We start from the raw sequence: 19,685 nt of genomic DNA on the forward strand, positions 1-19,685 counted from the left end.
ATTACTACACCATGCGGAAACAAAATAGGAGCAAAAAGAGTAAATAATAAACAACGAAAACCTATAGAATGGATAAAAGGAAGTGAAAAAATAAACCAACAAATGGAAAATATAAGTAAGGAACAACTATCACAATTAGAAATCATCATATTTACAATAGACAAAGTTAAAATAATAAATGAACAACTAGAACAACTATATAACGAAGATCCATTACAAGAATGAGAAAAACATAAGACAAAAGTAAAAGTTGAACTAATAGATGAAAATAGTATAATAACACAAAATCCACTAAAATATAACTTTGATGATTTAAAGGAATTCAAAATTCATATAGATGAACTATTAAAAAATATTTATATACAAGAAAGCAATAGCAAACATACAAGTCCAGCATTTATAGTTATAAAATATAGTGAACAAAAAAGAGGTAAAAGTAGAATGATCATAGATTATCGTAATCTAAATGCTAAAACTAAAACATACAATTATCCAATACCAAACAAAACACTAAAAATAAGACAAATACAAGGATATAATTATTTTAGTAAATTTGACTGTAAATCAGAATTTTACCACATAAAACTAGAAGAAGAATTTAAACAGCTAACAGCATTCACAGTATCGCAAGGTTTCTATGAATGGAATGTTTTTCCATTTCGATATAAAAATGCACCAGGTAGATACCAACATTTTATTGATAACTATTTTAACCAACTGGAAAATTGCATTATATATATAGATGACATATTATTATATTCAAAAACACAAGATGATCATATAAGATTATTAGAAAAATTTATACAAATAATTAAACATTCAGGTATAAGCTTAAGTAAAAGTAAAGCAGAAATTATGAAATCACAGATAGAATTTTTAGAAATACAAATAGATAAAAATGAAATAAAAATGCAAACTCATATAATACAAAAAATAATCACGCTTGACGAAAATATAGATACAAATAAGAAATTACAATTATTTCTAGGATTAGTAAATCAAGTAAGAGAATATATACCAAAACTAGCAGGACATTTAAAACCACTACATAGAAAACTCAAAAAAGATGTTGAATATTATTTTGACAACAAAGATAAAGAACATATAAAAAAACATTAAGAAATTATGTAAAAAATTACCAAAGCTATATTTTCCTAATGAAAGTAAGGCATTTACATACATAGTTGAAACAGATTCGAGTGACCACAGTTATGGAGGAGTATTGAAAAACAAATACAAAAACGAAAAAATAGAACATCATTGTAGATATTATTCAGGATCTTATAACGAAACACAAACAAAATGGGAAATAAAAAGAAAAGAATTATTTGCATTATATAAATGTTTATTAGCATTTGAACCATATATTGTTTATAATAAATTTATTGTAAGAACAGATAACACACAGGTAAACTGGTGGATAACTAAAAAGGTAGAAGATTCAGTTACAACAAAAGAAATAAGGAGATTAGTATTGAATATATTAAATTTTACATTTACAATTGAGGTAATCAAAACTGATAAAAACCTTGTTGCAGAATACCTCTCAAGAGAAAGATACAATGAAAGACCTATTGGCTATGATGACAAATCTATGCAAAAAAATAGAAAAGATAGAAGCAGATGTACAAGATCTGAAAGGAAAAGCTAACAGTCAGCAGCATGACTATAAACGTGCGAAGCTACGTCGTTCAGCGGACGGTAAACAGCCAGAACTAGAAGGAGACGTTGGGAAACTCCAAAAAACCCATAACAAGGTTTGTTTAAATACAGCTGCAGGTACGAGCAAAAAAGATAGTGAGAAACCAAAAAATACAAAGTTAAACAAACTATTCATAAAACAATTTATCCAAAAACCACAAGTACATATACCCGTGGAACCACAAACATCCACATATGCAGTTAGTCTATAGAATGACAAAAAGAGATACAACTACATTACGCAGTCCTACATCGAAAACATATACAAAATCCAGACATATTTAAACTTGAACCCAAGATCTACGCAAACAAAAAACCCCGAAGAAGACTATATAACCCATAAGTTACAGGGATATAATAAACTTATAGCACAACCTAAAACCAGTCGAAATTTAGTTAAAACATGTTATAGCTATGGACTACTATAAACAGTATATACATATAACGGAGAAGAAATAATTTGAATACCGAAATTACATAGAGCATTTGTGACATATAAGAGAATTACTAAAGGAAACCTATTTTATATAAAATTCTATACAACACCCGTTGAGATATTATACGAGGAGATAAAGTCGCCAATACAAGTTGTAAAGATATATGATTATACCGGAAGAGATAGAGAAACAAATCGAGATACCAAAGATTGAAATACCAAACTTTTATGCGAATAACAGAATAATTGGTATAGAAACAATTATACAAGAGTTAGCCAATAACTATTTAAATGGCAATGCTATTTGGAGTTATTATGCAAGAGATCAAGTAATGATTTATTCAAACTCCAAAGAGCTAAGGAAATCAGATATGGATGAAGTCCAGCGATGGATTTTTTCATTACTAAAGCCAGAAGAGAAACCAACTACAAGAGCCTTGAAGAAGGAATTTATTTCAGAGGAGTTATAAGTAAGATATTGTAAACTTATCAGCAACAAATACCCAGATCATAAATGCTCCAAGTGTAACGGAGAAGATAACGTAATACCAGCAGTTGATTTGGGATAATGACAAAAGAAATAAAGCAAGCTATATCAAAGAAGATTTATACAAGATAAAAAAAAAGTATATCTGTGTATAAAGTAGAGTATTTTGTTTTTAGTGTTTATCGTTTTGTGTCGACTGAATATCAGCCATATGTAAAAAAGTATTGTAAAAGTATGTCGGTCAATAATAAAAAAATAGGCCATTAGTAACAGTAAGTTTTTTGTTTTTTGTGTCGGCCAAATGTAAAAAGGCCAAGTGTAAAGTAAGTGTCGGTCATTTTGGCTAAAGGTGTAAAGTTTTTGTGTATAAATGGAGGTTTTCCCTCATAATGAAATCATCCCTTTCAAATACATCTCTCTGTAACTCTTAATTCCTTTTAATTCCCCTTCCACCACACATTGGTTTCGGTAAACTCTCGCTATAGATTACTACAAGTACTATTTTTATTCTGTAATTAGAGAAAATGTGAAAATTAGAGTATAACTTGATCTAGTTTATGACTTTAATTATTTGTCGACTCTGTGTTTGCAACATGTTTACGAATATAATTTTTCTATGGCCCTTGCAAACTAATAAATCTATGGGTCAGTCATATTTTTAAGCTAGACTAAAGATCATGATCACTTAAAACTTGTTTATGTTTTCCTTCTTTAAATCAAGAACATTCTTTGTCTTCATAATTTTAGAGATGAATTTTGAGTTTTAGTAGTGAAAAGATAATATAATGTGGTGGAGTTGAGAGATATTGTTGATTTTGCATCTTAATTTTGTTGAATCTTCCAAATAACGCTGACTCGTTGATTATATTTTATTTTTCAGAATGCAGCTATGGCAACACCACTAATAGAAGTCATTTATGACGTCTTGAAAGCTTAGTGGGACCATTAGAGGGACAAGTTTTCATTTCCTCCATTGACGAATCTCATGAGTGATAAATTTTTTTTCATATTTTGTTGAACATCGTCTCTTATTGTGATTAATTTCTTATCAACTTTTAGTAAGTTTGATGATAAAAGAAATCTAATTTAAAAGATAATCATCTCTTTGTATAACTCTTTTTCTAATTATAAATCTTCACATCCTTTTTAGACCTCCAAGCTCATTGTTGACTGGACATAAGATTGATTATCATACAGTCATTGTGAACCACAAACAAGTTACATAGCCTAACTGCTAAATATTGTTTTGAAATACCGTCACTTTTTTTGGTGGAGATAAGCTGAAGATACTAGAGCTTTTCGCTAATTTTTTTAATGAATATCTCTAACAAGTATTCGCATGTACTGATGATGTCTGAATTTAATTACATTTAACCAGGCATTAATTCATGCTTTTGTTGGCTTCAACAGATCCTGAGATCCTGATCGCAACTATAGAGGCTGTTGTTGTATTAGTAAAAATAAATCCATCGAAGCTACATGCAAGTGGTACCTTAGTTGCTACTTGTCATATCCTACTTCACTATGTGTTATTCATGTTTTTTGGCTGGACTAAACATTATTATAACTTCAAATTTGATTTGCTTGCTTTCTTACATATTTCCCCAATCTTCTAATGTTGAATGTTTTCTAGAATTTGTTAGAACCTCAGTTTTTGATTAACATTATAACTTTGTTTTGTTAGAACCTTAGATTTGTTACAACCTTAGTTTTAATTAGCACTTTGTAAGCACCTTAGCTCTGTTTCACATAGTCTGCAAGAAGTGATTTTCATAATGAGGATAGAGAAGATAAAAAAATGAACATGGTTTCTTTCTAATGTTTGATTTGTTAAACATGCTTTGTTTCTGACTGTTTTTTTTTTGAATGTGTAGGAAAGTGTTGGCAATCAAATTTGAATGGTGGCCAAAAATCATTTCAATTGATTGAGGCAAGATGATCAAGAGTTCTTAAACTATTACAGAAGTTTGAATACATTTTGTTTTGTGGAATAAATATGAAGTAGTTAAATTGCTCTATGACAAAATTTTTTTTCTGTTTATTGCAAATCTATAAATTTGAATTGTTTATTAGCTAATTTAATGTTTATTTATTGTAACCAATATTTTAATTTTTCAATTAAATAATTTTTGAATCCGAATATTCTTATAGCCAAAATAACACTTTATTAATTCAAAAAGTGTTGTCATAGGGACGTCAACTATGTACCTTATTTGTTGAAAATTTTCATGTATACATATATATATATATATACATATATATATATATATAGGCAAAGACAAATTTTCTAAGTGTTGCTATAGATAACCTATAAAATGCTACGCTTCACGAGATTAGCCAATAAGGAAGCAAAGATTACGCTTAAAAGTGTAGTTGTAGAAGATAAAAACGTTCCTATAAGAGGTAATGCAAAGCGTGGCCTTTTTACATTATAGGCCACACTTTTTAAGCGTAGCTTATAAGACAACACTTCAAATGTGTGGCCTAAAGTTTATGGTTACACTTCTTTATGCTACACCGTAAAAAGTGTTGCTTAAAGTGGAAAAGTGTGGCCTTTTATCAAAGGCAACACTTTTTGCTAGTATAGACTAAACTTTATAAGGGTGGTCGTAGGTCTAAAATGGTGTAGTTTGACATTAAATGATGTTAAGAGGGTCTTTATGAGAAACCTTGAACCTAGTGGTGTGGTTATGAACGTTTGAACTCGAATATCGTAGTGGTTATTCTTCAAGTAAAGGTATGATAGACTTAAGGTTGATTGGCTTGAAAGGCTTTCAAACTTTAGGAAAGCAATGATGAGCTTATTGTCTCACTTGGAACGTAGCCCTAGAGGACATCTTTGGTAGGGTATATGTGACTGGGTTATGAACTTGATATGGAACACCTTTATATGAACCTTTAATGTAAATTACTCTATGAGAACAAAGGCTAGCAGCGAGTGAGTATGATAAGGGATGTAGTTCTACTTAACATATGAGACTAGAACACAAAGCAAGCCCTTCATATTCTTTATCCATGAGCCTACATGGTATGTGTCCATGTTCTACAATTGGAAAGTAGAACACCCTCATCGTAGTAGGAAAGAACTATGGATTCATTCTTCGCTACCATGGTCTATGTCGGTTAGTGCCTATTCTTAACACGTGGGACACCTACTAGCATTAGAGAAGTTCTATTAAGTTTAGGTGGTTGTTTTCTAGACATTGCACAATAGGATTTTATGGTGTTAGTTGGAGTCCCTAGGTCTTGTCCAAGACGATTACTTAAATGTTTTTAATTGATGAATAAGTCTCTACTGAACTAATGAATGTAATGACTTAGGTTATGAAAGTATATTAAATGAATAAGTACTTATCTATATAGTTAAGGGTTATCTTGGTAATGTGTGAAGGGGAAAAGGAATGGTCACTTTTTATCTTACTTGGATAAGTCTTAAGAATGACTCCAGTTAGGGAAGAGGGTTGATTTTGTGTACATGATCCAAACTTAGGTATTCTTAAGGATTACATAGGTAATCTTGAAGAGTTAAATCATGGATAGTATCTTCTTGATTTACTTAAGTAAGTCTTTTGATAAACTTTGTAGGGGAAAATGTCATATTATTTGTAATGATAATGTACTGATTGAGAATGATTCTATCTTAGATAATCTATAAGATCTCTTAGATTTGTGTGTAACGGATTGCATTCGCGGTCGCTTCACAACTCAATCATGTGAACCTTAGAATCATATTAGGTAGGAGGATATCATGTTCATGTGCTTGATGTGTTGTAAGTGTATGTACCTAATTATAGGTGGTCTTAAGGATCATTTAGGTGTGCCTAGAGACGGTGTGTGGGTGGTCTCTTTAGTGTTACTTAAGTGAGTCTTAGAATATCCCTTAGTGAGGGGATTATATACTATGTAGTAAAGTGGCTTACTGTTATATTATCCATAAAATGTGCATAATTTCTTAAATTATTTATTTTTTGTTTCTAAGTTGTTAAATGTTGTTCTTATGATTATAGTATGATGTTTTAATAAAAATTCGTGAAAAGCATGTTATTTACTAAATGTTCCTTTTTCAGGGTTTTTACATGGCTTTCATACTTAGTGCATCTAATGTGCTAACCCCTTATTTTACCTTTTAGACTAAAGTGTAGGGAATTGGAAGTCTTGGTGTGCCTATGAGTCCTTAACGATTCGAGGACAATATCCGCATGTTTCTTTATGTCTTAGTCTTTATCTTATGTCTTGTATGTGTTTAGTCCCAAGTGTTGTATACTCCAAAGTCTAGAAGTTTCAAAGATATGTTGTGAAGGTTTAATGTTTTAAATGAAAGTCTTCCACTTGTATAATGTTTATGGAAAGAGTTGTTAGATGAGACTTCTTGAAGTCTCATTTGCTGTGTTGCGACACAAGGACGCTCTTACTTCTAGGGTGGTCATTACAAAATTTGTATAAGAGCATTATAAATAGGTGGATATTGGGTGCTAGGAAAAGTTTCTTTTCTTGATTAATCTAATCATCCCTAAGAGCTTTGTTTTTGGTGATTTCCCTTGTTTCCCTTATGTGTTGGTCCAGTGAAGGTGACATTATGAAGATTGGGTTGAGGGAGAGAAAATATGAGACGTGACTTATTAGATGAGGTGTGATAAATGGTATTTTGGACCTTAGATTCGCTTAGTTACCTTTTGAAGGGTAGTTAAGTTGAAAAAAATGGTAATGTATATTGTTAGAAAGGTGAAGGAGTGGTTGTTGAGATAATTTGAAGTTCTTTAAGACCCAACCATAGCATGGAAGGTGATGAGAACTGAAAGAGTAAAGGTGAGTACTCCTAGAAAGGGGGAAGTAGTGGTTAGATGATGAGACCTTTAAGAGTCGTTAGTTTTTATGAGATAGAGTTCGGTGAAAAAGTATTAGTAAGGTTAAAGGTGCCTTGAGGGATTTCCTTGTAGTAAATGTTATGTTGACCTTAGAATGGGTTTCTCTTAAGTGGAGGAGTATGGTGAGTATGGTTGTTGGGAGTTAGGTACCCCTAACCTTTCTTTATGTGTTTATTCAAGCCTAAAACAAAGAGTTCGTAGTAACTTTATTGTGTAAAAGTCTTTTGTGACAAGTGAGTTCCAAATATTTTCATTATGATATGCATGTTTTGGTTGAAGTTTTGCTGAATGAGAAAATGAGTTTTCATGCGTTGTATCTTCCTCATGGTTCATAAGATTCTAGTGTAGGTTGGTAATTGTTTCATGAAGATGAATAGTGAGAATGTCTAAAGTATTATATGATATTGATTGTTGAGCATTTATAAGAAATTTCTTAAGTGTTGCATCGTTACATTGTGAAGCATGCTCACTGTAAAGTTGCAAGGGTTTTTTATTCAGTGTAAAGTCTTGCAAAAATTTAATTATTCATTCTTATGTGGAAAATTGTTATTTTATGGTTAGAAATGATTGTATATGAGAATGATATTGAATATGAAATGAGTTTTTTCTATTTGAAATGAAGCATATGAGTTTTGTAGCATGATGACTTATAGTATGTTTTCTAGTTTGTTATTGTCTTTTGGTTCTCTAGGGTATGTGTAATTGATGTTATCTTAGATGTTTTTATTATATGACATGTTATATGGTATTGTCATTAGTTTCTAATTGAATCTCTACACTTGATAGTGTTCAAAAAGTGGCAAATGTCATTAGAGGAGGAATATGGGGGAGAATCTAACACCCCTCTGACCTAGGTGAAGCTAGATCCTATCGTGGTTATGATTTTATATTGTCCGAAATTGGTTTATAATGTTGTATAGAGTTATTGTCTAAGAAATAGGTTCTTTGAAAAAGTCAAACGTCAAGGAACGACCAAGACGTTCACTTATGTGCCTAAAATGTGGTTATGTTCCTAGTTGTGCGTCTAATGAGTTAATGAGGCAATTTTATGAGTTATTATGGTGTTTATAGGCAGTGTTTCATGTTTCGTCACATTTGGAGATCAAACATCCTAGAACGTCCATGACGTTAAAAAGATTTGCCTTGAAAAGACCTTGTGTGTCTATTCATATTTCGTCGAGTTTTATGTGTTCGTTTGGGATGAAATAGATATTGTAGGTCCTAAATTTATATACAAACATAGTTGGGTTGGTAACATCCGGGTATGACTCCATGTAGGACCCACAAGGGGCCCTAGAAGGAGGACCCCAACTTGGAGCTCAACACTATCAGGCAATGGCAATAGACGGACCAAAACGATGGCTAGTCGACTAGGAGACGGCCCGTCGATGGTTGGCATCAACGAATCCATGTGTCCTTCACGTTGAGGAGTTTCTATTCAAACCAACGAGACCACATCGATAGGGCGTGGATGAGACCACGGACCGTCGATGCTGGGTGTCGATGGTGCTGAAAACTGGCATCTTTGGTTAAGACTTGAGGGTATTGGGAAATTCACCCAAAGCATGATAAAATATGAGGACGGTTATTTTCGGTATTCAAGGGTATTTTAAGAGTATATAAGTCATAAAACTCTCATTTAAACCCTAGCACCTGAATAAAAATTCATTTCCTCCCAAAGTTTCTTCAAAAACCTCCCTGGGAGCTCAAGTTGAAGATGGAGCTTGAAGATGGATCTAAAATGTAGTTTCTTCTTACATTTTCATTGTATTCTTATAATATGGTACGGGATTTCTTTATGTAAGGCTCTATCACCTTAGAGCCAATTTCAGTGTTGATTTTTAAGGATTTCAAAAGGATGAAGAAGTCCAATTAGAACTCTATGTGTTGGGTTTTTGCATGAAAGGTTTTCAAACATTAAGTTATTATATTATTTATGTATAATTGATGTTTTCCAATGAAACTATCCAAGAACCCTTGACCTTCACAAAACTCTCACCTTGACTAAAATATGGGCTATGTGATCATGTTTTGATATTGATGAATTTAAGTGTATATTGTTATGGTCTTTTGATTCATATATATTATGACTTATTGCTTTATAGACTGATTCAATTTAATCAATTCAGTATTGTATAATCTTAGGTCTATTTACTATGAAGATTATTGAATTGATATTGACTTAATGCTTGTGAAGTCTAGTGTAGTTTTCAATGGGCAATTGATAGATGTAATAATTGAATTGAATTGTTATCTAGGTTTTCTTAGATTGATAAATGTATATTGAATTGACATAGATTCTTTGATAATTATTGTTTGTGTATTGAATTGATGTTCATGTTCATGGGTAACGACCTATTTATATTGAATTGGATGATTTATCTTTGGATTGAACAGGTGAGATTGAATGGGTAGTATGCTACCAAACTGTCTTAATATCAGATTTTGTATTATATTGTTGATTGGTATGGTCCAGTTATGGTGTGGTGCTATGTGAATTGATGTGGCCTTGTTGGCGTTACTTTATGCAATACGAAGATCATGGCCTTGTTGGAACTACTGTAAGTATTATGATGATTTATGTTGTTGATATACGTGAAATATGAGCATATCTATCTACATGTGAAGAAATGTGAAATATGTGTTCTTTCTATGTGTGTTACGAAATCATGTGGACTATGGCTATGTGCTTATATGTGTGCATAAGGGTTGATGCATGGTTATTCCTACTTGACTATGTGAGTCTATGATTGTTATATTAATGATGATATGGTAGTGTATAGAATGACTTAAAGATGATAATGGTTATTTCTATGTGCTTAAAGAATAACATGTAATATGTGTTTAGGTGAAGTATGTTGTGTCCTGTGTTAGTTGACTTGTGTTCCTTACTTGATGAATGTATGAATATGAATATGAGAGGTCTTGACTTAGGATTCTAAAGCGTCTTAGTCTTGTATGTATGAATGACATGTGACCTTGAATAATGTTAAGAGGGTCTTATTGTGAAACCTTGAACCTAGTGGTAAGGTTATGAATGTTAAAGTGAAAAGTCATAATGGAATCATTAGAGTTACGGAATGATAGACTTAAGGTTGATTGTCTGGAAACCTTAGGAAAGTCATCATGAGCTTCTTGTTGCCAACGAAAGGTATCCCTAGAGGACCTCTTTTGTAGGGTAAATGTGATTGGTTTATGAACTTTATATGAAAACCCTTTATATGAAACTTTAATGTAAATTAATCTATGAGAACAAAGGCTAGCACCCATTGAGTACGGTAAGGGAAGTGGTTCTAGTTAAAGTATGAGCCTAGAATAAAAACCACACACTTCTTATTCCTTAACCATATTTCCACATGAGATGTGTCCCAGTTCTACCATTGTCAAGTAGAACACACTCATCGGAGTAGGACACAACTCCAGATTGCATGCTTTGCTACCATGAAGTTTAGAGAAGTGATATGAAGTTTAGGTGGTGGTATGGCACGGTATGTAGATATTCTACAATAGGCTTTGATGGTGTTAGTTGGAATCCGTAGGTCTTTTCCAAGAACATTACTTGGATCTATTCATGTGATTAATAAGTCAATAATGAACTAATGAATGTAATGACTTAAACTAAAAAAAATATGTTTAATGACTAATTACTTATCTAGAGTTGTTAAGGGTTGTATAGTTAAGGTGTGAAGGGGGCATAGGAATGGTCACTTCTTATCTTACCTAGATAAGTCTTTAGAATGACTCTAGTGAGGGAAGAGGGTTGATTTTGTGGACATGATCAAAACATAGATATTCTTAAGGATTACTTAGGTAATATTGAAGAGGTCAATCATGAACATTATGTTCTTGATTTATTTAAGTTGGTCTTTTGATAACCTTCGTAGGGGAGAATGTCATATTATATGTATGCTAATGTATTGAGCGAGAATGATTCTATCTTAGGTAGTCAATAGGATCTCTTATGTTTTTGTGTAAGGGATAATAAGGGTAGTCGCTTCACAACTCACTCAAGTGAACCTTAGAACCACCATCGGTAGGAGGATCTCCTACTTATGTCTTGATGTTATTAAGGTGTATCAACCTTATTATAGGTGATCTTAAGATTCATTTAGGTGTTCCTAGAAAAGTTTTATAGACGGTATCTCTTTGTGTTCCTTAAATTAGTCTTAGGATAGCCTTAGCAAGTGTACTATATGCCAAAAAATGTTTGAAGCAAATTTGAGAAACATTACTGTCACAGTGAAGTTCATAGTATAGTGAAGTAGCTCATTGTAATATTTTCCTAAAAATGTGCATAATTGCTTAAATGATTTCATATGTGGTTCTAAGTTGTTAAATGTTGTTCTTATGATTATAGTATAATATTTTAATTAAAATTCAAGAAAAATATCATTTACTAAATGTCTCTTTTTCATGGGTTTTGCATGGTTTCCATACTTAGTGCATCTAATGTGCTAACCCTTTCTATTCCCTTTTTGACTAAAGTATAGGGAATTGGAAGTCTTGACTTTCCATGGATTATGGATAGGTTTCTAAGGGTTGAATATTAAGTATTGGTGAGACCTCATCGATTCAAAGACAATATCCATTACTATGAGAAGTTTAGTCCCGGTTACTTGGATCATGTGAGATTATGAATGGTGCCTAGTATGACTTTCCTAAGGCTATGGTTACAAGAAAAGGAAGCAAAGAATTTGCTTCTAGTAATGTGGAAAGTGTTCCAAAAATCAAGAATAGGTTCAATGCTCTCAAATACAAGGGTGATCAAGTTTGATCTCCTTATGTTCCTTTCCGTTATGTGTTTCTTTATTTATTTATGAAGATTTCCATAATTTCCATGATTATGATTTTCTTGTTAATTTTGATGTTCCCATATGATAAGGAATTGATGTTAGAAATACATGCGTAGCTTATTGCCAAGTGTGGGATAAGAAGCCTTTTTATGAGGTCTTTATATGGTTATGTGTAGTTATGTTTAGATTGAAATTGATTTTTTTCCTTTATTTTGGGTTTCTAAATTTAGATATAATGCATCACAATACACTACAAAACCCTTTGTTCCCTCCACTAAGGTCAACACGGGAGCGAAAGTAAGCCTATCTTTCAATATTTAGAAAATTCCCTCACATGCCTCCGACCACTCAAACCTCTTACTCTTTTGGGTCAAAGTAGTCAAAGTAGACGCAATGGACGTAAAACCATACACGAACCTCCGATAGGAACCCGCTAAACTTAAGAAACTCCTAATGTAAGATTGAGTCAATGGTGTAGGCATGTTTTTCACTGCTTGCATTTTCTTAGGGTCTACCTCAACTACCTCACTAGAGATGATGTGCCTAAGAAAATTGACCGACCTAAACCAAAATTTACACTTGCTCTATTTGGAATACAATTGATGTTCCTTAAGGGTTTGCAATACGACCTTCAAATGACTTATATGATCATCCCCATACTACAAATATACCAAGATATCGTCAATGAAAACAATTACAAATGAATCTAGGGAATTTCAAAACATTCTATTAATTAGGTCAATAAAAACTGATAGAGCATTAGTGAGACCACAAGACATGACCAAGAAATCATAGTGCTCATACCTAGTCTGAAAAGCCATCTTTGGTATATCCTTACCTCTCACCCTAAGTTGGTGATACCTTGACTTCAATTCTATCTTTGAAAAGTAACTGACCCCTTGGAGTTGATCAAACAAGTCATCAATCCGAAGGAGAGTTACTCATTCTTTAAGGTGACCTTGTTGAGTTGGCGGTAATCAATACACGTTCTAAAGGACCCATCTTTATTCTTCACAAACAAAATTGAAGAACCCCATGGAGAAATACTAGGACTTATAAAACACTTATCTAGTAAGTCCTTGAGTTGAGCCGTCAACTCCTTCAACTCGGCCAGTGCCATCCGATAAGAAGGATTTTATATGGGATTTGTATGTATTATTAAATCAATGCCAAAGTCAATTTCCCATTCGGGAGAAATACCAGAAAGGTCCTTAGGAAAGACCTCCGGAAATTCACTCCCTAGGGGGACCAAATCAATGGGATGAACTTTGGAGTCTAGATCTTGGAGTCTTACTATATGATATCGACAACCTTTTGAGATGTTTTTGCATGCTTTTAGACAAGAAATAAGACGACCTCTAGGAATAGAATTTCTCCCCTTCCACTCAACAATGGGTTCATCTGAAAACTTAAACCTCACCACCCTGATCCTACAATCAATGGAGGCAAAACATGCATGCAACAAATCCATACCCAACATAACATCAAAATCTAGCATATGGAGTTCTACTTCGGGACAAGTCTCTATATCACCTTTAGAACGGAGAGCATAGAAGCGGTTCTTCTTTGGAGAATCACTAGAACCACTTGCTTGAGTATGACCACTGCCCTTGTCTTAACTCTTCAAAATTTGACAATCTCTCATCTTGTGAAAACTCTTCCCATATCTAAAGCAATTATTCGTCCCCTTAAGGCAATCACCATAGTGCTTTTTACAACACTTTCTACAAGTTGCTTCTTATTTGGTGAATTAGTAACTTTTCACTTCTTAAATTTAGGTTTAGACACCCTATAACCAATAGATTTTGGAAACCTGGTAGGGACTTGATTAGAAACACGCTTCTTAAATTTTGGCTTGTCTTGTATTGTAAACCTATTCTTTGAAGACCTCCGTCATATGATCTTTATCTCTTAGCATCTTTAATCCTTCTCTTATCCGTTGCCTCTTCAATTCTTTTTTTATGAACCATAAGATGAGAAATGTACATGTTGTCATGTAACATGGACGAATGATACTTCACTTGTAATTCCTCCAACACCCCCGTTAAAAAACAACTCATTTGGTCTCTAGTATCGGAGACAAAAAAAGGAGCGTATTTGGAGAACTTAATGAATTCAACAGATAACTCATGGACACTACTTCCTCCTTCGTGAAGATTTTTGAACTCCACCACTTTTTCCTCCCTCATCTCCCTAGGAAAGAAACGATCTAGAAAAGCCACCTTAACAATATCCCAAGTCATTGGACCACCCCTCAATGGCCTATTATCCCTCAATTACACATACCAAGCTTGTGCCACGTCCTTGAGTTCATACGTGGCTAACTCGGCCTTCTCACTTTAGGACAACCCAATAGCTAAAAATATTTTAGAGACCTCATCGATAAATTCTTGGGGGTCTTCATCAACCTTACGGGGACTTCATAAACATTAGACCCGTAGAAAGTAAGAGGTTTCATTCGAGTGAAGTGCCTTAGATGGGAAGCAATAGTAGTGGCTTGTTGATGAGGACGGGGCACAACCTCCCACTTTGCTTGAGCCATCATAGATTCTGCTTTACTCGTGACCGCTTGTGTTTGAGTAGTGATAGCTTAGTACATTTGAAGAAGAGAAATTCTTATATTCTCATCCGTCAAAGGTGGAGGATTAACCGATTCTTTCTCAACATTAGCCTCTTTTTCAAGTACAGGAACTTGCTCACCATGGGAAAATCTCCTGAATTTGCAATTTCCTCTTCAAGTCTTTGATCCGCATTGCTTTGAGTGTTCATGCTTCCTTTGAGAACAAAAATGCGATTAGATGAAAAATAAAACCATAAGTATACTCTATCGGCACAATATAAGATTTCCATGAAATATTGCGATTCCTAACCATCATATAGGTTCCCACTCATAAATGTGGTGCGCTTCACAATTATGAATACAAACATACATAGACGTGATAGAAAGAGAGAGACATAACTCAAAAATATTCAACCTCATGCTCTGATATAATGTTTGTCATATCTAGTTTACCCCCTTGACGTAATCGGTGTCGTCGTCCTTTTTGAGGACTAAGACTAGTCTCTTAGTGTCGTTTCATTACATTCATATGTTGAGAAATGTGGAAAAAATTAAAACTTTTATTACAACTATTTTGACGTTTATATAGACCACTACATACGCATAATATATAGTTGTATCGAGTATACATAGACCCTTATTATAAGAAGGATACATATCCTTCAACATTTATTGCACAAACATATAAAAAAAATATATAATTAATCTCAACAATTGTCTCATCTCATACAATCTAATCAATTATCCCAATATGGCCATAACCCTTAGACCAATCCAAGAATACCACATATAGGTCATAGGAAAGTACAATACTCAATTAAGAAGGAATGAAATATGAAAGTCATTAAGCAAATAACAAAATCCGTAAGCTAGAGGATGGAATTGCCCTCAGAAGTTGAGGACTTACCCTACTTGGATGAAAGGATGAATCCAAGCCTTCAACAATGTCTCGTTCCAAACTCTTCAATGACCGGAACCTAAAATGTTTGGAAAAAGGAAGAAAATGGGGTTAGTATACTCCACATGTACTGAGTATGAGACCTTATGTACATATACAAGAAAAAAAATGCTAAAAATGTTTTTTTAGCTAAACATACCATATTACCTCTTTACGAACCTAATGCAAAGCCAAACAGGCCATATCAATCAACCAAACCTACTTACTAACCCATCAAGTAATTCATATCCCAACATGCTTGAAAACCATAATTTACTACAACCCTATTATCAAGGTTTTGACATCACAAGAATGAATAAAAGTTAATCATAATAAGAAAGACGACTTCTCTTGAGTCCTTATCAATTCAACAAGTGCAATGACCAAGCAAAGCCCCATAACCTTCCTCCATCAAGTATCCTCAACAAAAAAAATATGACCAATGTCTAACTTTGCATAACATAACCTTTAGGGTTACATTTCATCATACATTAACATTATAACCCAAGGCATACTCATAAATGAACTAATAAACATTTAGTATCAACAATGTTCCATGGTCATCATATATTATCATAACATCGACATATACAAGAACCTCTTTCGAAGACTCCCCTCAAGGCTAACTAGTGCAATGTTTAGGTAGAGTCCCATAACCCTTCTTAGACTAAGCTAGACATATTAGGTTAACCATGTTAAATTGCAAGTAATTTAATTCTTTTTACCTTTTGGGAACATATTGCTCTAACAAACATAGACCACATGACCTAGTGTGGAATTCAGTGTTATAAAACCCTACACCGAAAGAAGGCGGACTACATGAAAAGGTAGTACCAAAACATGAAAAATAGCAACTACGTGGATCCACTAGCAAGTATTACTATGGAGGCTACATAGTTCAAGAACTAGGAGATTTAATTGGCACCCTCTCTATTCTCCATGCATTATAGTCTTCAATCTCTATAGTAATCTAGTGTTCCTACCTTCCCTATGTGGGAAGAGACACTCCTAAATCTAGTTCACTCGGTTCTAAGTTAGAGTCCCTTTTTGAAATGTCTTAATACTTTAATTATCAATCATAACTTAATTTAGGTCATAGGATATACCCCTTGTATAATCATCATCATCCATAGCTTAATAAGAATTCCATGAGTAAAAGTCCTTTCATCTCAATTCTAACACATTAACATTTCATAGCATATCAGACACACTGGTAGTTTTAACCATCCTTATATAACATACACCTTAATCAACCTCACAAAATAGTCAATAAATTTTAATTCAACATCATACCACCCTCTAATCCTAGTATAAGGCATACTATAACGTAATATCACGACTTAACAACTATTAATCACAATTGGAAGTAAAGATAGAGATTCTACGACTTACAAAGTCTTTCTCATAGTCTATCATCAAGGTCTTACCATAAATCCATAACTAAACACAATTTGTGGAGTAACATCATCACACAATGATAACCACTATAATAACAAGGCCAAGTGCATCTTTAGACACAATTCAACAATAGATCATAACTTCAGACAAGATACATAGGCTAATTTCAAAATAAAATTCATAACCCAAATGACATCTCAAGAACTAGCATAATAAGACTATAAGTCATCTTAATTCAGTCATAATAACACCATAGGATAGTAATATAATCGACAACCAAATCAATTGAATGATTATAATACCTTATAAGTCAAGATCACAATCTAAGGTTAGGGATGGAGGATCATATTCTTCCATTTTGACTAAACCATCAAAAATTACCACAAAGAAGTTGAAATAAATGTTAATCCAATCAATATAACCCTGTGAGGAAAGAATCTCAAAGGTTAATTAGATCCCATACCTTAAAGTTTGGAAACAATTTTATGGAGAATTTTTCCCTTTCCAACCCCCAAAGTCTTATGCTTGCTAGTATTCAATAGTGAGTTCAAGTAGAGAGAGAAAGAAGACAGAAGGGAGAGAGTTTATTTGTGAGTTTTAGATTAATGAGGGTTTGGGAGTATTTATATTGGGTCTTAAATTAACTTAATTTGAATTCCTTAAACACCGCATGACCCCCTAACTAATTAAATGAGACCAACTTAAATTAGGGAAAAAACTCGACCATGCCAGATAAGACCTCGATCGGCAGTCGTTTGTGAGTCGATGGTCCCTCACCCCTCTCGTCTTGAACACCGACGATGAGTTAAGAGACTTTACAGGAGAGGGGCTTCCATGTATTGACTAATTGATGGACAACATTGGCATAGATACCCCGTCGATCCACTCACCGACTGTAGCCTACACCTATACATTCCGTTGATTAGTTCAGAGGTTGTGCGGGTGAAGGGACCTTCTCCACCAGCCTGTATGTGGGACGACGACGCACCATCGGTCCACATATGGTCCTTCTTCTGTCCCATAAATGCACAATGCCAGGTTGTGTTGCATCAAACTACAAGGGTCCTCCTAAAGGGCCCTTGGTTTGTCCTTCAGTAGTCGTACCCAAATGTTTCAACCATGAAACATCTTAAACACCTATTATCTACCTTTTTCCAATTTTTATACACTTCCGACTCCTAAAAGTTAGTCAAATAGGATAAGGCATGCTAATAACTCTTTGGACCAACTTTGCGGAAGTCATGTATGTTCTTGGACGTTTTGTTTTTAAACTCTCAAAATGACCTATATTCAATAGAATTATCTTAAAAACAATACTTATACCTTATAAAACCTACTTAGGCTCTAAGACATGTCTATATTTTCACGGTGTTACACTATTTTAGTTTGAGTACGATTTATATAAACCTATATGTGGCTTCATTGTTTTGATGTAGGGATATGCCCAAATTACTATGATTGTTTAGATGGAATGAGATTATACCATCTTTAATGACTATGTTCTATCTTCTATATATATGTGTACAGTAAAATTAGAAGTCTATGTAGTCTTCCTATATGAACGGTCTACATATACTAGATATGAATATATTATGTGTATGTAGAGGTGTACGTAAACCTTAAAGTAGATGTAAAGAAATTTTAATTTTTCTGTACTTTGACCTAGGAATGTAATGATATAGGACTAAGAGGCTAGTCTTAGTCCTCAAAAAGTGGGCACCGACGCCGATAACGTCTAGGGGATAAATTCGGATGTGACAAAAATAGTATTAGAGCATGAGATTGGATTAACTTAGAGTCCATCTTTCTCTCAAACACGTCTATGCAAATTTCTTTTCATTATTGTGCAGCGCGACACTATTATGGATGGGAACCTACATGATGCCTCAAAAGCTCTCATTTTTATTGGAAATCTTATATCGTGCCATTAGAGTATTCTTATGGTGTGGTTTTTCATCTAGTCCTATTCTTGTTATTATAGGAAAAATAAACACTCGAAGGAATGCGACACGAAGGTTTTAAGAGGAGATTCCAACTGCGAGAGATTCTCCCTGTTGTGATTATGTTCCTCTTATTGAAGAAGATGCTAATATGGAACAAGCTCCGGTCAATCCTCCACCCTTGTAGGATTGAGATATAAGAGTTGCCCTTATTCAGTTGGCTCAAGCTCAAGATATGACGGCCTAAGCTAACCGAGAGGTAGTACCCCATCCCCATGAAAATGTTACTACTATGGCTTTCTGTCTAAGGTACTTCACTCGTATGAACCCTCCTACTTTCTATGGGTCTAAGGTTTAAGAAGACTTCCAGGAGTTCATCAATGAAGTCTATTAGTTATTTTTTGCTATGGGGTTTTCCATGAGTGACAATCCCGAGTTTACCACCTATGAACTAAAGGACGTAGATCAAGTATGGTATGTGCAATGGAGAGATAATAGGCCTTTGAGGAGAGGTCCGATGACTTGGGAGGTTTTCAAGAAGGCTTTTCTTAATTAGTTATTTCCTAGG

At 33.7% G+C, this 19,685-nt stretch overlaps 1 pseudogene; it reads left to right on the plus strand.

Annotated features, from left to right (window-relative positions):
* The first annotated feature begins 1,562 nt into the window (after positions 1–1,562).
* LOC101265656 (uncharacterized) lies at positions 1,563–2,706 on the plus strand (annotated as a pseudogene).
* The last annotated feature ends 16,979 nt before the right edge of the window (positions 2,707–19,685 follow it).

The sequence above is a fragment of the Solanum lycopersicum genome, chromosome 5 (assembly GCF_036512215.1).
Source record: "Solanum lycopersicum chromosome 5, SLM_r2.1".
In the NCBI taxonomy this organism is placed as follows: domain Eukaryota; kingdom Viridiplantae; phylum Streptophyta; class Magnoliopsida; order Solanales; family Solanaceae; genus Solanum; species Solanum lycopersicum.